The 25628-nt window shown below is 39.1% G+C and overlaps 1 protein-coding gene across 1 annotated transcript in view; it reads left to right on the top strand.

The window, feature by feature from the left end:
- Window positions 1-25628, top strand: part of MEIS2 (Meis homeobox 2) — a 170564-nt gene that overhangs the window by 137844 nt on the left and 7092 nt on the right. The gene's annotated exons all lie outside the window — the stretch shown is intronic.

The following is a 25628-nucleotide window of genomic DNA, read 5'->3' as shown; positions in this document are numbered from 1 at the left end:
TTGAAGAGGATAGAAAGGTTTACTTGCTGCTTATGTTTCATTGAATTCTTGCATTTCCCCCCTTCTCCCAGACTCCTAAGCARAACATGTAGGAAGAGAAGCTTATACAGTATTATCTGCTATTTAAGAACCACAATTCTATGTATCATTTAGGTTTTTCTTTCAAAAAGATGTCAGAGTGGTAAAAACAAAAAACAAAACCCATGAACCCTGTCTATATTTTAGAAATCAGGGYGAAGAAGTCAGAGCAACTATGATTTTGCTAACTGTCAAGAAAGTTAGACTGATTTAAAGTTTGTATGAGGAGGAAATTTTGTACCATACCTTTACCAGACTCTTGTGGCTGCTAAAATACTAGTTACAGTTTTAACTGCTTGAGTTACTTACATTTCTGAGCTAGGATAGGAAAGGTCAGTCCGAACTTAAGACCTCAGTTCCGAAACAACACAATTTTAGTGAATTTTCAAAATCCAGATATGATCCAGACTTACTGGCCAAATTAATCCCTGGTGTAAACACAGCAAAGTAAGTGGCTCTGCACAATTTAAACATTTTTAGCTGATCAGTGCTACTGGTCTTACAACAAGTTGCCGTGAGGTGCCAGTGCTTATGCTTATTACACCGAACCTCCTTTCCCTGGAGGGTTGACAGTAAGGTGGCAAATGCGCTTCCACCTCTTCCCTGAAATGAACTGCAGTCCAAGCCCACCGCAGCACTTGGATTTTGCGTTTCAAAACCTGCTCACATCGGACTGCCTGAATTCGAGGCGTGCGCCTTGTTGCAGAAATGTCATATGAAAAAGAAATCTGGTAACCTGTTCTCCTAAACKGTTAGGTAACTGATATTGTTGGAGGATAGGAAGCACTAATGTAAATATATTCTTAAGATATCTCCTCTTTCCACTTGGCAGCAGCAAGCCCCCCAAACAGCCTTTCCTTATAGCCCCCGTTCCCTTACTCAAGTGCTCAGACTGAGGTACCCCAGACGTATAGTGCTGTGATAGGAACTTTCCAAGACACTGCCACAAGTTATCAAACAGTAAAACTCACCATTAYAGTAATAACCAGCATAACTGAAATAAACTGATTTACACCAAGTGAGAACCTCACCAACGGAAAGATAGAATTAGCTTTTCCTACCATCTAGCATCAAAAATAAGTGAAAGATGACGACTAGAAGTGCTTGAACACCATGAGATTCCTGGGAGGCATGTGCCCTGTGAAAACTTTTCTGCTCAGAAAGATGTGACTAAAGCTGATGGGCAAATGTTCTGCACCTAGTGCGATCACTTCCCCACTCAGTGCACAAAAACACTGCAATAGTTATTAAACAAAGAGTATACCAAGGGTGTTTACACTCTTTTTGCGTGAATTGTCATTTGCGCCAAGAAGCTAGCCAGTGAAGAACGAGGAATGCTGGCTTGACAAAAWTTTTCCCAAGTCTGAATTTTCAAAGAGGCAGTCTTGTCTGCTGACGGGGACGCAGAGCTGCAGAAGGGCAGCTCTTTCCTCAGCGAGCTGAAGACTCAGCTGCCTTACTTTTCTTTCTTTTTAGAGGGTAAAATTGGAATGGTGAGCTCATTAGTTAGGTGTTACCAATGATAAAAGAGCACTTTCCAGGTGGAACAGAGCACTGGGAGAAATTGGAAGATTTAGATTACGCTTTGATGTGCTTTTATTCTTATACACTTAAAGTCRTAAGACTGATGTTAACCTTTGGTTGAGTACGGGTTAATTTAAAGATGGCAGAGAAGAAAATTCTGTGTTTTATCTTAAAAGCTATAGATAGAAGTAGAAAGGGTTTACAAAATYTGGGTCATGATAGAATGGCATTTGTGTAGAATCAGGAAAATTATAGTATAGAATATGCATAGTGCTTATTCTATATGCACTAGATTGCAATTGTTCTTTGTTTTTTACTGGAATATATCATTTCTTCATTTTCTTATGTTTTCTTTACCTAATTCAATGACTGATGTAATTCATAGTATATAGATTTTCTCAAGTCAAATTTCTGTATTGCACTTGCACTATAAAGTGTCTTATTGGCCAAGACGGACCTCACTAAGGCAAACCTTATTAAAAATTCATTTTCATTGTGGTTCTCAAAAGGTTGTATTTGGAAGGGCTTTTTTTAAAACACCCTCTTTTATCAAGGTGAAGAAAATATGCTGTTTTTCACTTGATATTTTTCAATGTAAATCAAATCCAAAGAAAAGTTTCTACAGGTTTTTACATTGCCTGGCCTTGTTCAGCTTGTGAGCCTTTACTAAAGACTATTTTCTCTCCATAGGAAGAATGTGCCATTTTACAAGAAAGGAACTATTTTTTTTTTTTAGGGAAAAAAATACATTTTAAAAGTATTTTATGTTGATGAGTACAATGTTCTGTAAACCAGCCATGAAGTGCTTTGTAAGGCACTGGGACTATTTCTGTTTTCTAGACTCAAAAAGAAAGCAGGATCTTTCTGTTAGCTTCACAACCATATAGAATTTCCTCAACACTGCACACACACAAAGGACAAAATAGTTTGGATCATTAAAAAAAAATAAATAAATGACTGTTGGCTGACTTGTTCAGGAACAAACATTYTCAAAGCTCATTCTTCGGATGAGACTCCATTACACTGTTATAGCACCTGCCTAAGTATGCGAGCAGTCTCGCGAGCAGTCTCACCGATATTAATGAAGCTATCTGTGTGCTTACAGGCAGACATATGCTTAAGTAAACTGCTAAATCAGGGAGAACAAGCCCCAACAGTCTTCGGCACATCTAAATTCTGGAGAGCCCCGTTTGCATAAAAGCACTTCTGAGGAGGAGCTTTCTTCCTCAGAAACATGACTTAATGCTTATTTTTATATATAAAAACGTTCATTTCAAATGTTAAATTCTGTTTATCTCTAAAGAGCAGAGACAAATCCAGAAGCAGCACTGTGGTTTGAGCTTGAGTTTGGCTATGACATTTCTTTCAGTTCTGAAATAAGATACGGGGTGATGGAAAATTAAAGAYGAGTCCAGAATCACTCTACAAACCTGGACTGAGGTTTATTTTTTCTGCTGGAACCTAGATTTGGAGTAGTTTTATGTGGTTACGTCCACTGCAAATATTTCCTGCAACTTTACTCAGAAACTTTTGGTTTCCTTTTTTCTGACAAGTGGTTCAGAATGCCTAATTATTACAAGTATTGCTCATGATACAGTAGCTCGTAGAAGCTCCAGCAGAGSTGCAAAKCTGTCTGTGCACTGCATACGTATACGTGTAATACGGAACGGTGGGAMAATTTCAAATGGCCCTCACATGCTTTTATAGATACCACAAAGCACATGTCTGGTTTTGGTCTACGGATAGCTTTGGAAATCTAGCTCCTAAATTATTATGTAAYATTTGAGAAGATTGTTACAGTCTGCAAAGCCTTTCAAACAATAAGAATTAGCAGTGAAGCAAGCAAGTGGCTTCACCGTGTGAACAGTGTAAAGACTTTGAGACGGAGCTGCATGCTTCCACAGAGGTGTTAAAACATTAAGTAATTAAGCACTAAAGTAATAAAGGTAAACTGCTGAAAACTGCAAAAGCCATTTGCTGGAATTTCATGCTAGTGTATTTTCCTGCTATATGACAATATATATTACAAAGCAAGATAAAAATACATAAAAATAGCGTTAAAATATGTTAGGCGTAAAAGCATAAAAATAACATAAAAACATGAAAAAAATCACTTTCTCCTAAATATAAAAGTGCTTTGCTGCTTCATTCTCTGACTTTCCTGGAATGTCACACTGGGACATTACATAGGTAATATAAGTGAGGAGGTGGTTACRAGTAGGCAGGTTAAGATGACATTTTCAAAGTGGTTTCATTCCTTTAACCTCTCCATCAGGTCCTCCACGTTCCCGTTTCAAAACCTGCAGAAATTAAATGGAGTTTCTCCATAGGTATCAATGAACTTTGAATCAGTCCTCAAATAGCAGTTGTAATAAGCTACTGAAACAGCATTTGCAGGACAGTACATAGAGATATGGGAGACTTTCCAGAAAATTAGGAAGGAAAGAACCCCTCTTGCATAGTTAAGGGACTGCAGTAATTTCTGTTCATCCCCTTTTTTTCTGTGTCATGACATTGAGAATAGCAGATGACSGCAGATACATGAAGATCCATACAGGTGTTACGGTCCATCTATTCTCTCACTAGCATGTGAAATTGCAGAGAAATATCCATAAACTATATTACAAAACATGTACCTGATACACATTGACTTCAGAGCACAGCTTTTATAATTGTATATTCCAGTAAATTTTGGGCATATGAATTTCCCCCAGTGTATTTGCAACTTTACCAATTTAAACAAACTGTGGTACAACAGTAATGCAGGGTATACCACCACGGACACAATACAAAGGGAAATTATTCCCACGGCCTCTATCCCAGCAAAGCTGCTCCTCGTGTTTTCTTGATGCTTGGTTTCTATTAACAGTCTTCTCTGCCCATGTTTTGCACCGCAATATGGTTAACTGAGGGCTTATTTTCAAGGAATAGTCTTTTTAAGGGAATACAAGCTACATGAAGCATGAGTTGTGTCAGTGGAAACACAGACCTCTGCTTACATTGGGATGATCAGAAAAGGGCACTGAAATTCTTTTCTCCAACCATACAAAAAAAGTAGATAATACCAGTAGCAAATAAATCAGAAGGTTCCTGTGACAGGCCTAGATCCCTGGAAACTGCTGGATCCTACCACTGCAGCTCAGTTCCACTTCTAAGTYTTTTGTTGGCCTTTGGAAGGCTGCTGGAGTGAATTGGCTTTGCTATTCCCCTCCACATTGTTCACTTCACAGGCAGCTGATAGGATGTGTTTTCCTATGAGCCACCTGTTATGAAGCATTTCAAGTGTATTTGCTTAATAGCAAACATATCTACAAGAAACCCATAAAAAYAGGTCTAGATTAAAACTAAATAGGACTAAGGTGAACCAAAATGCACAGAAGCTTACGTATTTCCTCATGAGAATCCGATAAACATAGTTGTCCTGTCTTCTGCTACAGTCTTTGAAGCTACATCAATATTCTTGTTTTTTAAACCAGGCTCTAATAACTCCTATTCAAATATGATAATGAAGCTATCTCATTGCTATTTGCTCCAGTCTAAATTCTGTTTCTTTGGCACACAATGTGGCTTTGGCCATCAACATATTTAAAAAACAACCAAGCACTCAATGTGCCCCACTTTGCTGTGCACAGTTCTGGAAGTACGATAAGCTCTTTCTTTACTTGTATGTCGTACTATCTCTTCTTTCCCACTTTCAATGGTTGATTTTTCCTCTTCTTTTCGATTGCTGGTTAGAATTTCTTCTTCTTGGTGTCTGCAAATGTGAGAGAGATTCCTTTCTGGGATTCTCATTTCTCCTCCTCTTCCCCATGATCTGAGGGAGGCATTGATGGATGGACTCAGGAGGACATGGTAATTTGTCTGTCTACCACATTGATATACTGTTTATTTTATGCAAAAGGAAGTATTTCATATACCTAAACATTTGCAAATTCAGTTAGGAGTTCCAGTCCAGTTCATACCAGTATTTGCCAAAAGCTAATTACCAGCATTTGCTTTGTGGCTTTTGAGAAGTGAATAGGTGGATCTTGTAGTCCATATCATAGAGTCCATATCATTATTTGGCATCCCCAAAGACAGACGAGCAACTCAGTGGGTCCTGACATTGAAAACAGCTTTTTTTTTTTTTTTTCCCTTTGAGGAGTTCTCAGCAGATGAAATGAGAAGCACAGTATAAGGACAGCAGAACTTTTTTGTGGGTTTTGAAAGCAGTAAATTCACACACAGGAAAAAAAAAACAAAGATGATGAGGGAAAAAAAGCAGAAAACAACAATCAATTAAACACTCAAAAATAAAGAAAAAAGAAAAGAAGAAAAAAATTCATCCAATTCAAGTGGTGAGGTAAAGTGCTCTTTTATGTTCCACTGCACGTCCTGCAGGAACAATAACATTCTTTTGAGAATCAAAACTGAAATCCAGGCATTTTTAGCTCACAGGAAAATATGTGTTTTGATTGTGCATTTATATGAGATTAGAATTCTTAAATATCACACTAATTATCCCACATAAAAATAAAGTTAAAAAGACTTCTGAAGAGTTACATGTGAATAGCAGTTGCAGAACAAATTTTAAACCAGACTCTTGTAACTGTAACTAGTGTAATCAGGCTCTCAGCCATCTTCAGAATTTCAGTCAGAGGAAGGTAAATCCTGTGCAGTGTATAGGATGTATATATTCACATCTAAATATTTTTGTGCTCTTCATTGTCAATTTACCTAAAACAACAGAAAATGGATCATCACAATACAAGGAAAATGAGAGATGAGATAAAGAATAATTAATATCCTGTTAATAGGAAACTGAGCTTCAGGTAGGGTTTGATTTTTAGTAAAATTGTAGGAATAGCATGGAAAACATCTCTGAGGCATAGCAAAAGCACAATTTSCTACTTTGCCCTTCCTTATTACGGTGATATGCATCCATTACCGAGCACTCTCTGCTATATGTTGCTATCATTTCAGTGCTGGTTATTTCCCTGGCCTAAAGGGTGTGGGTGGGAAAGGAGTCAAGTCTGAACTCCACTCATTCCTGCTCTTTCTTTGCCTACTTGCTCCTGAAAGCCAAAGTCTTAAAACCTCATTTTTTTCATAATCAGTCACTATCTACAATTAGTTGGTTTAMACATGTTAACAAAGAAAATATATGGTGAATCCAGAAACCAAGCACAAAGCTCTTGAATCCCACCCCCCACTTTGGTCAGTAGTCCATCCTTCCTTTGTATTGCCATCAAAGAAGAGTAAAATAGGCATCCATCATTTTCTTTACAAATTCACCATGGTCAGCCAGAATTTCTGTCCCCTGGGATTTTGYGCTGCATGTTTTCACCATCCAGTGTACAGACTGACACTTCAGTAGCTGATGGGATGTTGATAGGCTATCCCCTACTCTTGCAGAAGGAGGAAGATGATGATCTATTAGGTTGTTCTTCTTTGTAACTACCATGATACTACAATGAGCAAGTGCTCACTTCACACTTCTCTTCCTGATAATCTATTGGTATAGATCTGTGGTTTCACTTTAATGGCTGGTTCATTAGATGGTATAAATGTGTACAGCATTTTTAGCTGTGGTTGAGGAAAGCAAGGAATGTCGAGGTTAAGGTTTATTATGATTGTCATGTTTGGGAACAGAGAGCTATATACTGTTTCTGCTCTGAGTCTCTGCATGTAATTCCAGTTGACACTGGAGTTACACATTTGCCTGAACCTGTTACAGCCCTATGAGTACTAGCTGCTTCTACAGGTGATCACGACAAAATAGATTCAGTTATCTTAAGCCTCTTTGAAACTTTCTGTGAAGCTGAGCAAAGGAAATGATGGCAGAGTATCTAGGAATTTAAGAGGCAAAATAGATAATAGCCCTGTCCCCAAAACCGCATGCATGCAGACGTTACTTTAAGAATATTCAACAGTATCATTTATTATGCAGAGGGCACTGGCACTATACAGTTGCCCTCCCCGACACTTACAATACAAGTGCTTCATGAGGGAATAAACCCCTAAAAGCTTGGTTGCAATTTACTTCTTTACTTCCTGCACACAGTAACAATGATAGCTGAATTGAAAAGCATTTTAAAATTCATAAATATATAAGTAGCCATTATCTAGTGGAAAACGTATGTCTGAATATAGGGCCTGATCCACTATTCCGTTACTCCAATTTTAAGCTAATGTTACTCCACTACAATCAATGGGGGTGCTGGTGTGAAACTGAAGTGCTAGTTTAAGTCAAATCAGTTTTTTTGTACATAGAAAGGTCACTTTGCTTAAAAAGAAGGCCAAAGTTTTCACTGTGTGTTTATTTTGCCTACCTTAATCCAAATGCACAGAAACAAGGGCATTCAGAGTAAGTGGGTACTTTTAAAACTTACTTGTATTGTGACTGACAAAAGGCTGACAATATTTAGATACTCATCTTACAGGAAGCAGGGGGAGGAAAAACATGCCTTATGTTTTTTCTTTCTTTTTGTGGAGTAGAGATGTGCTTTTAAAGTAACTAAATTTAGCTGCTCGGTAAGTTAATAAGATAGCAATTTCACCAGGAATTTGTTTTGATGGTTAAAACAAAACTCATGGATTAGTTAATGGAAAGTGAACAGGATGGTCTTTATATGTTCATAAATGTAAACAGTTTAGGATCAGAAGGAGACCATTACATCAGTCAGTCTGAGCTATTTGGTCTGCAGATTCACCCACATCCTCTTTGCACTGAGCAGACTTGTGTTTGGCAGAAGTACAATTTTTAAAAAAGACATCCCGTCTCGATATTTCTGAAAAGGGTTTAGTTCTTAAGGTGTTAATCATTACGTGTATTAGTAAGGCAAGTGTGGAAAGCAGAATAAGCAATTCACAATGCTAAGGTTTTACAAAAACAACAACAACAAAACCCCAAGCCCCTGAGCAAACCTAACACCATAGCCTAGGGGATGAATATAACACAGCTACACGAGGCTCCGCTGTCACTTGCACCCTTCTGATAGCTAAGCCTTTTGGGGGGCGGTCCACTGCAGCATTTCAAAGACAATAGGCAAACTTGCACCAGACAAATAAAGTTGCATTCCTTTACATTTTAGATGTGAGAGATAAATCAGACACACTGTTGTTCAATCCTTTATCAAGGTGACACAACCCTCAAAAGCTTTGATGCTGTCTATTGCCAACCTCATGAGGATTTGTGTAGGAAACGAAATCTGATTAGTTTGTTTGACTCACCTTTCTGTCTACTCGCATTTAGAAGGAGTTTCTGTACATTTTCTTCCCCTCTCTTTATTGTGTGGTTTGCTTTGTTTGCTTGAGTTTAAAACTGCCATTATGTGGAAGTGTTGCAAGTATAAATAATTTACAAGATAACTCTGTGGGGATACTACTTCCCTGCTTTTTCTAATAGCAGCTCATTATGATTCTGAGAACCAGTATTCCATAGGAACGATTACACAACATCACTGTGTCATGGATATTGTAGATGTTGACAAGAAAATAGTTTTGTCACCTGTTTAATTAAGTGTATTTTCCTTCTTTAAAAAGTCCTCTTTTGTTTTTGAGTTGTGAAACCACTTTAAATTCTCTAAAAATATCCAAAGGTTTCTTGAATGGACAGATGGACAGACAGACAAACACATCCACCTGGTTTTATGTATCTTAAGTGTTTGGATTTAATACCTTTCTCAAATAAGAAGCTACAGTGATACAATTATCTAATGATGTCCAATTACTTCTAATCTAATCAGCTAATAGATGTTAATAAAGGAAAATGTACAAAGGTAATAAATGGGTCAAACTGACAAAGAGCCCTATTCTGTTCACTCTTGTTTAACGGAAAGGAAAAGCTTTTAATAGGGCTTCACTTACTTTTACCCCATCGTTTTATAAATTGGTTTGCCAACCCTTCATAGCAAATAGCAATTTTAAGCAGGCCAACCTCAAGCTCAGGTTGTATGCACTTGGAGGTAATGATAGTGTAGCTGCTCTTTCAGGAGTCAGTAAGTCCAACAGTGGAGTCCTTCTCTTTCTTTTTCTTTTTTTAGGTATTTTTTATTTAGTCCCCAGTGAATGAATGGGTGCTGTCAGACTGAATGATGGTGCTGCTTAGAGCAATCAAGCTCTTTATTGTGCTAACCTCAACATGGAGTCTTTTGGAGAGTTGTAGGGCAGACAGGTACTGTTTAAAACAGTCGTAAGTAAAAGCCCACTCTGTGCTCTGCACACTGCAAACAACAGTTAGGATAAACAACTGATGTGATGACACCCTTTCACATATATACTCACATGTAAACTATTTTGGGACTTGGACCTTTGGATTATGTTATGAAGAACAATACTGATTCTAGGTTATAATAAACTGTTCAAAGCTACTAAGTTTTTAATAAACATTACAGGACTTTATCAGGACCGTATCTGCATTTTCTATTCTAAAACGTAGCTATGTTGCGATGACTTTGAGAGCAACTTATTTAGATATTAAGGGATGTGTAATACACTCAAACAAAAGAGAACTCAATAAAGGGAGGGCAGTATATTTATCACATTAAAATACTGTGAAAACTTCATGTTAATGAGTATACGAGATTTAAAAGTATTGGTAAGATGGAACAAGCCCCAGCTGCAGCTATTGCAGAGATTGCTTGACTAATAGTCACAATAAATAGAGCATTTTTAAAAAAATGCTCATGTTTTAGATCACTTTTTTTWAATCACTTTATATAGATGGTTTTATAACCTGGCAACCAAAACTGATAGAGAATCCCACACAGCAACACTATCTTTTGGACACCCTTAAATATGAGTCTTACTCCTCTGTACTCCTGTATGACTCCTCATATATTTGTTCTCACTGCCCCAAATCCACACTCAATTCCTAACGTGGCTCTTTCTCTCACATCTCCAGTTTCTGCCTCTATTCCTACTCCAACAGTATTAATCATGTATGTCACATATGCTTGTGCCTTCATCTCCTCTCACCTTGACTATTGTAGTTCCCTTCCCTCGGGACTCTTAAGTCCCAGTTCTTCATGCCCCCTAATGTGCCAAATGCTGATGCTTCCTTCTCGCACATACATCAAAATCACCTCCTACTTCAGGCACTTCAACAGCCTTCCACCATCCTTTTCTGGATCAATTTCAATTTTTTTTTAAAAAAAAAAACGATGTCAAAACCTACTTCAACATAGATGTTTCTTTTTTTGTATTCTCCTCTCTGCTCTCACTGTTCATCTAATACTGCCCTCCCCTCTGTTCTGCAATCTCTGTTGAAAAATCCTGTCTTTCTACCGTATCTCCCATCTAAAGAGCCTTTCTATGTCATTGGCTATCCATTTATCTTTTCCTTTGCCTGTACATACCTCTYAATTTCTCACCATGGAAACTAGTTTGGGACTGAGTTCATGAGAAAGATTAATATTATATGGCATGCTTAAATGGTTATTATAGAACTGTGCTATATTGGAAAACTAGTCCATGATCTTGAGAGCACTTAGGATTTTTTGTTTGTTTGTTTTCCAGTCTGGATACAGAACATGTTCACAAGAAGTTTCACTCACCATTTTTTTTACTTGAATTTAATACACCTGAAAAGGAAKTGTAGCCACCAGTCTTATCAGTGGCATGTCTTGCTATCAGATTTGCCCCAGCAATGAGAGAATTGTGAGATTTGTGTGAGAAATTAGGATGCAAAATTTTACATCACATTTTGTATTTGTTGTTCCATGAGCTTGAATTTCTTCCACCACAGGAAGGCAGGTCTTCTAGATACATGAATTCTTTGAGTCTGAAAACATGTATCAGGCTTCAAAAATTAGACAGGTCTTTTATATGGACCACTCATCTCAGTAGAATTGTCTGATGATTAAGGGACATATATAAAATAGACTCAAGATTCTTCAAATCAGGCTTCTGTCAAAACCCATTTAGAGTGGTAATTCTTTCTTCAGCTTTAGACCACTGTATTTGTTTGTATGTATTTCACTGAATCACAGAGCTAATGCATTTCATGAAATGTCTCAGAGAACTCAGGTGAGACACTACAGGCTACGCTGTCTTAGGCTAGAATTTACTGGGATAAAAGCAGATGTGGCATTACAGGGTCTGCTAAGCCTCATGTGATTTATAAAGATATAAAATATATCTTTTATGATTACGATGATGCTAAAAATTTTGTGGATGATAATATAGTCACATTGGAAAGACTGGATGTAACAACTGGGGAAGAATCAAGAAAAGGAAATGGAAACTAATTCCCCTTTATTAGATCATCTGGCTTTTACAGAAACAAGTATTTTGATGCTTTGGTCAATGCATGTTTGCATTTTTTGCTTTTATTMTTCTTTTTTAAGCTTTGTCATGCTAAAAGATTACAGGTATAATGCTATATTTGATTTCTAAAATAGTTACATATTATAGGGATTTTTACTGTCAAATAAAAAGTGTATACTATTCTTACAGATTTACACATTGATAAATCTTACAGATTTACGCTATTGATAATTTTAATTATTCAAAGGGAAAAACAAAAATTAACTTTCCCTTTTCTGACTGCTGGCTTATCTTTTTATGTTTTACTCAGTTTGGACCTTGAATTAGAATGAAAAGACTGTTCTTATTTTTATTTGTAGTGACTTGTTCCTAAAATTTATTTTTAAATTCTTATGTACACAAGCATATTGCTCAACTATTTAGCTTSAAGATACCGCAGGCTAATTTGGGGCATTTTTCCCTCATTTCACAAACTTTTTTGTTTTACATCATGTTTCTATTGAGCTTAAATTTTTTATTTCTTTCAAAGAACTGGAACTCATACAGATACGGTGATAAACAGACAGTAACATGTCCCCGAGTGACYCACAACCTTCAACAGAAAATTCGCCTGGCCTTAGTGTATCTCTCTAAAGGCCGGCAAAATCTTGCCATACCTCAGCTGTAGCAAGCTTTACACAAAAGAGGCAAATGGGGTAGAGGGAGTGTTATACTCAATGGCTCATTGGCTAGAASATTCACTTCCTAAATAGGATATATGCTTGCAAGTCTTCTCTTGGCTTTGATTTGAATCAATGTCTTAAGTGTTCCAAGTGAGTTGAATTTCCCAATCAATGGGCTATTGAATGTAACGCTCCATTTTTACTCTTCTTTGTTATGATGCCTTTCTTGTTCTTCTGACTGCCAATTCTGTTATGTATGTAACGACTAGTCATTAGTGCAGAATTAAGTAAGAACAAGGGCTTGACTGTACAGCCTGTTGGTTAGGGTTCCAACWTAAGATGTGTAAAAGTTAAGTTCTGATTAATTACAATGACTATAATTACTTACTTAAGGTGGAACATCTTCAGAATGAGAACTGAAAGAGCTTTGCTTAATGTGCTAAATGTGCTAGTGATTCAGATATTCTTTTAGGATGTGAGCCCTATCTATGCTCAAGACTTTGTTCCAAATCAAGGCAGGCGAAACTTGATCTCCTGCCTTCCAGATAAATATTCAAATAATTATGGTGCTGGCTATAAAGAAAAGTGAATTTTATCTGTATGGTTATAAGAAAGAACAGACCTCTTAGATGTCTCTCATTAAAAGGTCCATACGAGTGGACATAAGCGTTTTCCTCTTAACTCAGAGACAGAGYTTGATAATGGCATGAAGTAACTAGCTGTTACAATACATATATATGCAGCACCAAAAATGTTAATATGAGTGGATGTTAAAAAGTAGAAATCTACCTAACAAATTCAGGTACTTTCAGCATACAGCAAAGTGGTTCTTTTAGAAAAAGTCAGTTAGGTAGCTAAGCATCTTCCAACAATTCCTAGAACATCTAACTAGAGGCAGTCTCCTTGGTAGCAGATCACCTACAAATTAGACACCAAAGTGTCCAGGGTCCTTTTGCTAATATTGCCTTCTAAATCTGAATTTCAGTGAACATTAAGACTAGCTTTACAGGTCTTATGATGATTTTGGTAATAGGCCTAGGTCATTTTGAAAATTTTCCTTATGCGTCCAAGTGTTTTACTAGATCAGGCTAAAGYAGTCAAAATACCGGTGGATTCAGCTCTGCAGTTACCTGTTTTATGGGCTCAAATGCAGGTTTCTACACATATTTKTAGATGCTTTCACCCCTACACAGTGTAAGAACAATTAGTGAAGTCCTACTGAAAATTGACTCAACACTGTATCAGTCAGAACAGTCAATTCAGTTAATACTGAAATCCATCAGCAACCAGTTATTAGAATTATGTAAGATCACACACATAGTTTCCAAACTGCTCTCAAACAGAAAGATAAATATTAGATAGGTTATATAGATTGGCTTTCATTTCGTAACAGATATCTTAATTGTATGCGAACTATGGGATAGTGGAACACAATGCAAAACTGGCTAGTTTTCACTGAAGAAATATGTGTTCAGTTTCGAGCTCCTTTTTGTATGATTTAATTTTCACATGAGACATTTAAGCTCCAATGACTACATTAAGAAATACTTCTCTATCTATCTGTAATTTAACAGGAAAAAAAAAAAAAGTCCCCTCTTTAGCTAGGGAACCTGAACATGGCTCCCATAATGCTCTGCCCTGTCTGTAAGGCAGTTCAGTTCTGAAATCCATAGGAATTCACCCAAGGACTTCAGAAAGCACAAACCTTCTCGGTTTCAATCCTTAACTTGTTCAGAAGAATAGAAACAACAGAGAGGTGTGCAACATTCACCTGTATGTGCTCCATCATAGCATATCTGGCCACCCAAGACCCCTATGGAGCACCAGTGAGCTCTACTGCTGACTTGCCAGCTTTGCAGTTATCTCTGGTGAGCCAGCAAGGTGGATGGAGGAGCAAGGGCTGAGTCCTGGGGGAGATGAGGCACTGGTCAGAAAAGTATAGGAACCTTGGGTATGGAGTGTAGGCAGCACAGACCTATCCACAGTGTTTTTTTATTTTCCATTCCCTGATTCTAGCCCAGTTTGGCTTATGGTAATTAAGACAGGGCACATGATAGCCATTCATATACTAACAAATTCTCCATAATGTTCTTAAAGCATTTTCCCCTGATTTCTATGGGATAKAGAGAGCACATGGGATGAGACACAGTAAAGAATTTATCATCATGACACTGGGAAGATTTGTATAATTACCTCTTCATTTTAGCACACTTTAATAATACAGTTTAAGTAATACCATCCTATACCTAAGCTCATACTTCAGTCATAGCACAGCATGGCATGGCAAAGCTGGCAGTCTCACCTGTGTCTGCAGTATTAATATATCTTTAGCTACTAAACTGTCAGACCCTTTGGTTTGATAAAGTCTTGCCACCAGTATTGGATTAATCAGACGGGTAAAAAAATAACATGATTCTGTATCTACAGAGAGAAAGATTAACAAGAGCTGAATCTGCAATAACCAAAYAGTGCAAAGAGTAAAACACAAGGGATCACCATGTAGGTACAACTTACTGAGAGGTGATTAAATTATCCATGTATAACATAGAGGTGTGTGTATGTGTTTATACATAGTGTATTATTTATGTCTATTACTTCTAATTGCCTAACTAGTTCTCTTTCCTCTCACGTATACTTTAGTACCCACCAACCAGAGCAAGATGTCTACAGCTAAATATCTGCCAATTATCATGGACTTTTGCTTAATATTCTATTGTTCCACTGACAGCACATTTTTTAATATATCATTTTATACTATCCTGTACATCATCATTCCCCTGCCTCCCTTAGGGCCTTGGCTGTAATAGTTCTTATTTATTTCCACAAGCTAACATATATGCAAAATATCCTGTACTCATGATGTCGCCCCCACCACCCTCACCTCTTCCGATCTTTGTTTTTATAAGTCTTTTTCTCTGTTTTTAAAGTTACAGCATAAAGAAGTGTGAACGCAGCATGTGCGTAGCCACATACCAGGGTCATACTCAGCTTGCTGCATGCTTCCCATCCCCATCTATAAACATGCAAGATTTTGCTCTGCAGCTCAGCAGCGTTGTAGTGCAGCCTCTTCTTGTGGCCTGTAGGTTTGTTTGGGGTTTTTTTTGGTTAATAAATTTGAAAACAATCAGAAAGGAAATAAACCAGCAGAGAAAACTCCCTGATTATTTCTATGGGAGAGGTAGGAATTTAACACCCAGCACAGTGTACTGATCACTTCATAGAATCTGCTGACCTCAACAGCTTTCAATTCTAAAAGAACTGAACAGAACATGTACTCTGGGCTCACCCTGTCACAGTCTGATTAGTTGCATCAAATCCTGCTGCCTACTAAATACTTTCTTCCAAAACGTGTTTTGSGTAGAATCGGTAACAGAATAAGCTTGAGGTGGCTACAATTGTATCACTGTCTCTGAAACAGAAGCAGTATGTCTTGAATCAGTAGTTCTCAAACTTTCAGTAGTGTATTTCTATAAATTTATTTTGGCCGTTTTTTCTTAAAAGCAGGCTACTCAGATCCAGTTTCCTGAGGTCCACTGGTTGTCAGAGAGAAAAATACGTATTTCCTAGCCTATTTTTTTTCCTTCAGATTTTAATAACAATGAAAAAGTGTACAAGCTTCATGGTCAAGACAGGACAGTGGGTAGAAAAAAACATTATCTTAAGGCAGAATTTGCTGTCAAGAAAAGTGGAACATTCCTTCTGAACTCACGAACTGGTAGTGCATGTGCAGGTTGGTTGTAGATGGTTGCTACAATAAGGCTTCTTTCATACAGGTGTGTTTATGCCCCAGGCTTGCTGGCCACAGTCCATTCCATTTACAGAAGCTGAATTAAACAATAACTACCGCATTGCAAAAAGAAGAAGGAAAAAAAAGGTGAGCGTCAAAGGAGATGCCTGAGAGCTTTGTTAGGGCCAAGAAAAACCCTGTTGCAGTTGTCAGAGCTTGTTGATGTTGCAGAGAACGGCACTTTTTTTTTCTACTGGATTTTGTGGTTCTGCCTTAGGAAAGAAAGTAAAATAGAACGGAAGAACAAAGTCCTACTCTATAAATCAGCAGCTGCTCCTTGCCAGATCAAAGGAGTGACATTTTTGCTCCTGGACTACTTGTCCACTTTAGGTGCTTGACAGACAGCTAACAGCTGGCCTGTTACATAGCATAGGAGAGTTGGGCTACATCTTCTTCAGAGCAGATGACAAGCTAATCAGAGATATCCATAGCACAGGACATGCAAGCGCACCTTGATCTCTTCAAACATATCCAGTACATAATTGCTAAACACCTTTATGCATTTTTGGCAAGTTGCTACTTAGGCAGTTTCCATYGAAAAGTAAGAAGGAGAATTAATACCTTAATCTAATTTGATCAGGGAAGCTAAATAGATGTTAAATTTGTTGATAACGCTCCTTTTCAGGTCAATGTAGAATTGGCTAAAAAAAGCCAGTGCGAAACAGTTAAAAATACATTGACTCACTTCAATGTAGTATTATTAAATTGTATTTAAGAAAAAAAAAGTTCCCTAAAATTAGGCTTCTCAATTCCCATGTTAGAAGCTGGATAAGCTGATTGTGTTTTCAAAACTGCAGGATCTTCATTAGTTTTGAAAGTCTCATCTTCTGATAGATTACATGATAAATTAACACATTTTAAAGTTCGTATGTTAGTTAAGATTTTATAGGAGGTCTGGTATCTGACTTTAACATGGATGCCTGAGTGCCAGCAAATCAAAGTGCATGCCAAATTAGCTAAAATCGCATTTAGCATCTCCTCAAGATGTATGTATACAAACCTGGAATTTTAATGTCAGTAGTAAAAATTTCAAAGTAATTCAGTTTCTAGTTGATTCCCATCTGCAATAAATCAAGTACAGGATGAGGTTATATACTACAACTTATGTCTATTGACTTTGTATTTTATCTTTAAGATATGAATAGCTGAGGAAATATGTCTGTTTGTCTCCTCCCTTCTTTCRAATATCTTTAAAAGATCATTTTTATGGTGCATGATAAATAACTGTGTATGAATGGCATTCTTAAAAAGTAACAGACATTGCTTAAGAAATCATGACCTGCTGGAATGTTTTGTTACGTGGCTTCGGGTGTGATTACATTCACTGAATGGTGTTTATTATCAGTTGGAATTCCAAGGGCTATAAAGGATGCTATTTTTCCACCGAAGTTAAGGGATTTGGAAACAAAATCTGTGCCTATCGCTTTGTGCATGTGTAGTGGGAATTCCACATTAAGCTTCACGCTAACAGATTTATTCTTGCGACCGGCTCTCGCTCCCTGCGCGGCTTCACGGTGCCCTCGCTGTCCATGACGGCGTGATCCCCTTCCCCTTACGCGTTTCCACCAAGCGATGAACGCAGCTCACTCACAGAGCCAACTCCCGTTTTGGGTACACAACCCTCGCCACAGCACGGGGGCACCCAGAGAAATCCTCTCCGTCCCTGCGGTGCGCACACCCACCCCACGCACCCACTGCCTGCAGACAGCCAGAGCACAGCCTGGCACTGCCGCCATGCAGACCGCCCCAGGCCGCCCTGCACCAGCCCAGACCGGTCCGGGCCGGTCCCCGCCCAGTCCCCGCCCCCAGGAGAACGCTCCACTCTGCCTATTGGGCATCTGCCCAAGCCCCGCCCCTGCCGGGCGCAGGCCCCGCCCCCAAGCGGCCCGGAAGTGGTGCTCCGGCTCCCCCTCCTGGCCCGGCGGTACAGCAATGGCGGGAGGGCTCTGTGCCAGGCCTGCGGGCCGCCGGCCGGACCAGCTTGCAGCCGGAGACAGTGTCTGGTCTTCTACCAAGATTACTAAATACCGGCCTTGAGCACGCGTGTGCGCTGCCTATGGCTCTGGCGGCTGGGGGGCGGCGGCGGAGGAGGCGCCGGCCTGCAGGCCGCGAGGGACCCGGAAGGGCTGCRGCCCCCCAGCGCCAAGGCGGCAGCGTGGGGCGTGAAGCTGCGAGCGAGCCCTGTCATTTCTCAGGACTCGCTCCTCTGTCTGCCTGCCGTTGTATGGAAAAGGTGGCGTCGTCTTGCCACCRAACCCCAAGGCCAGATACCAATATGGTCCATGTGTACAAACACCTGACGTAGGGAATAAACAAGTGTAGCTCCCCATCGTTTGCAGTTTCAGTGTACGTGCTACCCTGTGAAACACATCAGATTCTTGGCAGAAGCCAAAACYGTTTTCCTGTGCTCCAAAAAGGTAACCTGGTAACCAAGAGTTACGTGTTTAAAGATACATATTTTCTCTGAGGTGAATAGATGCCAGCATTGCCAATTCTCATGATTTTATCACAAGGCTCAAGTTATTTCATGTTTAACTTAAAGTCTCAGCTCCAGGAGACAATGATTATGTGAAAATGTTTTTGAGTAAGTTTCTAGATTTTGTGACTGAGGAGAACAGCTTAAAAAATGTGACATAACTCAAAACACCCAAAAGTACATACAAAGAATGCTATTTAAATTTCTGATTTTTTAAGATGGTCTCATGGTTACAGGATGGGCAGCTTCATGATTTTTGAGCAACTGGCAACTCCAAATGGCATAAGGTATCTTTAGAAGGGCCAACATAAACATACAAGATGTGGCAGAGATCTTCGGGACTGTTAGTACCTGCCTCAGGCTATTTTAGGCATCTAGTTTAGATGCTGACTTAGGTCCTTCAAATCACACCTATGAGATATGTGAGATATTTAAATTAGCTTAAGAAAGTCAGTTTAAACACCTCCAGAGCCCCCTCCTTTAACAAGGTTATCCAAACCTATGTAAAATTTTGTCAGGGAATAAACCTGCCAGTCCCTCCCTCTCCCTTTGAAAACCAATCATGTAACTGACTCCATTTCTCAATATTCATGACTTAAGGGAGCCTTTTTTAGATGGCGCATTTCCAAATGACTAACTCTATTTTTTTCTTTTTCTTTTTTTTTTAACTTTTCTGTAAAGAATGTTGCAAATAAGAGTTGGTAACCAGGTATGGCGTAGATTCAGTGAAGCATAAACAAGGTTTTTTTTCAACCATATTTGTACACAGACATGCAAAAGGACACCTAAACCTAATTCTGTCAGTTTAGAATACACATTGGAGGGAGAAGTTAAATAAACTAAAATAACTGGATTTCACTTGCTTAGATGAAAGTTTGGGTGATAGACAAAGCTTGTTTCAAACAGGAGATGTATATATATATATGCATGTATGTATATATGGATAAATGTGTTTCTGCAAATTTTGTCTTTTCAAATGCATTCTTTCAGACTGCTCTGATATACTCAGGGCTTCTGAAATGATTCTTTCAGACTGTGGAGAAAAAGCTAATTTTCTAGGTTACTTGTGAAAACATCCTTGTGACTTATATGTAACATTTCATTGGTTATTTTTCCTTCAAAGTTAGAGATGTTCTTGGGCAACAAAGGATCGGTGTAATATACTCGTGGACTAAACCCTTGCATGTTCATGATCCAAATTCTGAAACAGCATTTAGGCAAGGATTTATTTTCCTATCAAAGGTGAAAGTGTTTGGATTTTTTTAGAATGCATTTTTAGGTTCTTGTTCAGGAAAAAAAAATGAAAGCAGGTGCTTAAACACTATTTATTCATTAAGTTCATCTCCCGTTTACCTGGGATTAATAAGAGCTGAGCTTCTCATCTAGATTTGGCAGGTCTTTGAAAACTCTCTCCAGACAATTACTTTCTCTTTTAGGTACCTAAATAATTTTGAAAGGTTGAACATTTAGATGTCAGACAATGAGCAATTTTAACCCTACATTATTATTGTTATTGTTGCTGCTGCTGCTGCTGCTGCTGTCGTGATTACTTTTAATAGTGCTATGACTAAGTCTGTGACAATGTCCCTTCAGTATCTATATTCTTTCCAAGTGAATGGGCAGAAATGCTTTCTCAGGCTAAAGTCTAATCTGAGGTAAAACTTTCCTTGTCATTAATTCTTTTAGAGAACTGAGAATAAATTCATCTCATACATTTGATTCTTGTAAACTTTTCTTATAAAGAATTGAAAAGCCATTTATATGGTGGCTGATTTGATAAATAAATGCCATATTTTAACACCTCATTTTCTGGGGGGCATATTTTAAGTGGAAATCCAGATTGACGAGCAATACAGCAAAGTTCTGTGTGGCACTAGATGGTTCCATATTGTCCTTCAATTTTTCAAAAAGAGAAATTTATCTGCTGCAGGGGATCAGTTYGATTTTGCACGAGGTCATCTTACAGAAGATAGTAGGTGTATAAACAAGTGATTGGAGTTAAATACCTCTCTCTGCTTGAGTTTTTCAGGTTAGACCCCAGGTTGAGGAGGAATTGTAGTTTCCTAAGCATACGTGCTATTCATCCTCCAGAAACCAGCTGCTTGTGATCCTGCGTACTTGGCAAGAATTTTCCATGATAACCTTAGAGTAAAGCTGGAGATGTTTGTAATTCTGAGTACCAATCAGTACAGCCACTAACAGTATATTTCAAGAACTAATCTTGTTTAGATTCATTTATGGAGTGGTCATAGCATTTTGAAACACATAGTACGAGCAAAAAAAGACAGTAGAAACAACAAAATGTTTTTGGATGTGCCAGACTAAGAGATCTGTATTTGCTGTTTATTCTCTTTTGCACTTTACATAAATACTTCTTTGTAATTTTATCTGAATGTTATTTATCATAAAAATAAAATGTATTATGCAAATGTGACTTTCAAATCATATGATACGACTTGCAATAAAATATGATAAATACATAAAGAAGATTAATTATAGGACTTCCTATAAAATACGGAATACATGTTTATTTTGGATAAAGAAAAACAAGGCTCTATTTGAAGAGATGCAATTAAATGCATCTCTTTAGATTATATTATCATGCTAATTAGCAATGGTAAGAACCAATTAGGACTAAGGCTACCAAATCACCAGACTGCACTGCATATTCACTAGTGCACCTTCACTTCTCTACTGTTTTTTGCTGGAAGCAGATATAAATGCTTCACAAGGAAATAACTTCTTTTAAAAGTCAACATYGTCATGCATTTTGAACCAAATCTTTGCTTGGCTTCCCTAAATTGTCCCACTAAAGTTACCAGAACTACTTGTGTGAGAAGGACAAGATCTTGACTATAGAAAATGTATGTGACTGCTTTAGGTGGTGATTAAAAAATACAGGATACAAAAATACCTTCTTTCATTTCAAAAGCCTATTGTTTGAATAAGTGAGGCTGGTAATCTGTCATTTGCAAAATGCAGGAAGTGAGATTTTCATTAAATGTACTATGTCAGTGACATGTATTTCTCAACATTACACACCTCATTTATCATTCTGGAATGAGGGCCAAGTACCATATGAATGTAGAGCTTGTGAAGGTATCGACTCGCAGCCCTGGAGGCTGATGACCCCTCTTTATCTACACAGCAGGTAAGGCACAAACAGTGGCAATGTGAGCTCTCTGTGCACTCCCCTGCCAGTGTGCCTGACTGCTAATCTGGGGGAACAAAGGAAAGATAGCATATGGATAGCAGATTGTACGGAGCGCCGACGGAGGACTGAGGAAATCTATGTTCGGTGTGTGGCTCTGCCAAAGATCTCTTGTATGACTTTGGCCTTGTCATTTAATCCCCCTCGTCTCACTTCCTTTTTTGCAAACGGGGAAAAGGTGTTTCCTTACCCCCAGGTTTTGCCTAGGAGTCTGCTCAGACTCTTGAGTTCCTTTGGACAAGCTCTGTCCCTTACAGAGTGTTTGCGGAGCAGGAGGTGAAGAAAGACCCCGAGCTCCACTGGGTCCTCTAAGTGCTGCTATCATCCAAGTAACAGGAATTACTATTAACAAAAGGATAACAAAGAAATCCTTGTCCTGTTGACAGATTTTACTCATCTTTTCAGACCATTCAATCTTTGGCCTCTGGGTGAAGGGTATGAACAAGGTAAGCAATTAGTGTCAGGAGCAGAGCTGTGAATTCTTTTTTTATAGGGTTCCAAATAATGCTGGAAATAGTGGCACTGGTGTTCTCTTTTTTTTCACCTGTCTTTTAATGCCTCTTGAAGACATTTGTGCCAAAACAACATTACAGGGATTCTGCAATGCACAAACTGAACTGCTGTGCAAAAGGATGTATTTTGTTTTACTTTGGCCCTACAGATGGCTTCATGAGATATTTTTAAAAGCCCTGAAAAATGTAAAGGCTAGGGCAGGGACTATAGTTTCTATGTATCTATTATGCACTATGCATATTTATGGGGCAGTATACAGAATAAATTATAATCCACAAACACTGCATTCTGTGCTCGTCTACCAATTGTGCTGATGTTTTATGTGATGTAGCTACTGCTAATGAATGTTGCATCTGATTTTTAGCTTGACCTGAACTTTGTGTCTGCTTTGCACCTCCAGTTTTGCAAATACAAATCATCCCAAATGTAATTTTTCAGCCATACTTATTGGTGGGTGTAGTTGGTGGCATTTATCACCAGGATTTTTCAGAACAACCATAGGCATGGATTTCCAAAAGGGTATGAGTGCCTAAAGGCTTTGTGCTCCTTTGAAATCTGTCTTTCTAAGTATATGGCAGTGTATCTTCTCTTCAGACAAAGTATTGTCTGTCTACAGGACATCATTTGCACCTGTAGTTTTGCACATGTGCAAAATAGCAGAAGACATAGTAAACATAATTAAATCAGAAATCAAAACCAAATGCGAGTTTTCCTAAAGTTTGCTTGACAAATGTGATGATTGTGATCACATTTTTTTTTTCTCTCTAAGATAAAGTTTGGGAAACTCACTATCAGGGCTGCAGGTCCCATCTCCAAAATAGCTAGTGAATCGTCCCAGCAGGTCACACTGAAAAGCTGGAATTATTCATGAAGGTGGAATAAAATAAGGCCAGTTTCTTTGGGAAGTGACGGGCTGAGCGAGGTTAGGTTTTCAATACTAACCCCGAAAGCTTTTCCGCTGTGGTGGCTGTTGAATATCTAGCACTAGTATGGCGCATCCAAATTTGCGCGCTCATAAATGCAAAGCGGTTGTCACCCGAAACCTTAGAATTTCCTTAATGTTCTGCCTTGTTGTGCGAACCCATTGAAAAAAAAAAAAAAAAAAACACTTCAGAGGGCACCCATTTCTTACTAATGTAAACTTTCTGAGGAGTATCCAAAGATATGACCTCTGGGTGAACCTTTAACCTTCCCCTTAATTATTTGTTTGAAGACAGTGTCGAGTTCTCCTGCTGAGAGCCCGGGCCCATAATGCCCCGCAGCCCTGGGAGTGAGGGTGTGTTTGCAGGGAAGTGGAAAGGGACATAAATAAGGGGACCACCAGATGTAAATAATAAAAAGTGCTCGGGGTTTAAATAAAAAACGAAAAAGCAATTTGGTTTTCCCGAAGAGTGGCCTGATTGAAGAAAACAGGTTCGTAGGACMAAAAAAAAAAACTAAAAGCGGGGGGGAGGTTCTGTTGTCTGTGATTAAAAAAAAAAAAAAAAAAACTAAAAGCGGGGGGGAGGTTCTGTTGTCTGTGATTTTTTACAGGCCTAAATAAGCATTCATTCCATTCTTTAAAACCTTGCCATCTGTATACACCATTAGAAGCTCATAGGAGAAGAGAAAACAGTCTTATCAGGCTTTCCTGTTAATCTCTATTGGCCTTAACTTTAGCTGATAAAAGGCGTGCTGGGTAGAGAAGGTTCAGGTCAGACTCCATTTGGTCAGCGTGGCAACGTTACTGGAAAGCAGCTAAGCAAATTAAGTCCTATCRGAGACTTTTGTCTTTGAGGACAGAAGCATGTCTAGAAATCACAGCGCTGAAGGAAGAAGTGCCTTCCCTGCACTGCAGTCATACGGGAATAAACAAGTACGCTGACTGTGTCTGGGTTTTTATTTTTAATACCTGAAGTCATGACTAATTCTGAGGCAGGATGACATTTCTGACAACTGAATTATACTTTCCTTAAAGAATAAAGAATGTCTCTGGGATGTACACAGAGAGATGCAAAAGAGCCCTTTAGTGGTACTTGTAGCATTTGTGCATCTGTCTAATGAAATTTCCCCAACTGAGCTTACCGCAGATGTAATCGAAGATGTACCATCTTTTGTTATCTGATGGAATTTAACCGGGGGGGAGAGAGCACAACAGCGCGCCTTGTAGCGCTTGTGCAACGCAAAGGTTAGCAATTTGCTAAATGAGCTGATGAACTTAGTTTTCAGCTGCTGACTGAAAGACTTCACCGGGCGTTGGATCGGGCCCAGTGGCAATTATTGGAGGCTGTTTTGGATGATGGGCATGTTAGTATTTCTGAAGAGGATTAAACACTAGTCTTCAACTTCATTAGCACTCCTTAAGGGTCACTAGACTAAAGTCTGAACTGTGAAATAGCATACAAAACCTGTGCGTAAGCTCTAAAGTGTTCTCAAACACAAAGAAGGGGGACAAAAACAAGCGTGGCTGGTGAGTGATGGAAAATTGCCCTGCTTTGAAAGCAACTCCGTGCATAAGTAAGTTTTAAAATTATTTTAGCGAGATTAATGTGGCTGGGTGCGCGCCGGTTCGGACCGCCGCGCGCTAAGTTAACGAGAGCTACGCGAACGCTTGATTTTTTTGGCTTGCCGGCCAAATTAAACCCAGGCCCCGTTAGCCAACTGAGCGCCTCGTCCCGGCGTTCAAAAAAAGCCTCGGCAGCCGCTGCGGTACCCGACCGGCGAAAGAAGCTGTTCGGGGCCTAATCTTAACCACATGTAGGGCCCCCGCCGGCGCCCGGTTTGCAGCGAGGGCCGAGGTGCCTGGCTTCGCGGCTGGCAGCGGCGCGGGGCAGCGGCGCGGGCGGCCGCCGGGGTCGCCCCCGGCTGGCACTGACCTCCCCGCGACCCCCGGCTTTACGGGCTCCCGCGGCAGAGGAGCAGAAAGTCTTTCTGGGCCAGCACTTATTGCCGCTGYGCTGGTGATAAAACTTCAGACAGCCTAATTGATGGCTTCGCTGACCTAGGGATACCTTGTGAAAGCGCGGCGTGGCGGGGCCTGGTCCTCATTTATGGCCAGCTGCAAGGGTAGCGGGATCCCTGCGATGGAGGGGGGGAGAAAAAAAGAAAGAAAGACAAAAAGTTGTTCACATTTTTTTCAGGATCTCAATC

Source organism: Rhea americana, unplaced genomic scaffold, assembly GCF_003343005.1.
Source record: "Rhea americana isolate MKP2758 unplaced genomic scaffold, rheAme1 scaffold_245, whole genome shotgun sequence".
Taxonomy (NCBI): Eukaryota; Metazoa; Chordata; class Aves; order Rheiformes; family Rheidae; genus Rhea; species Rhea americana.
Note: the sequence above shows the minus strand (reverse complement) of the source record. Positions and strands in the feature narration are given on the sequence as shown.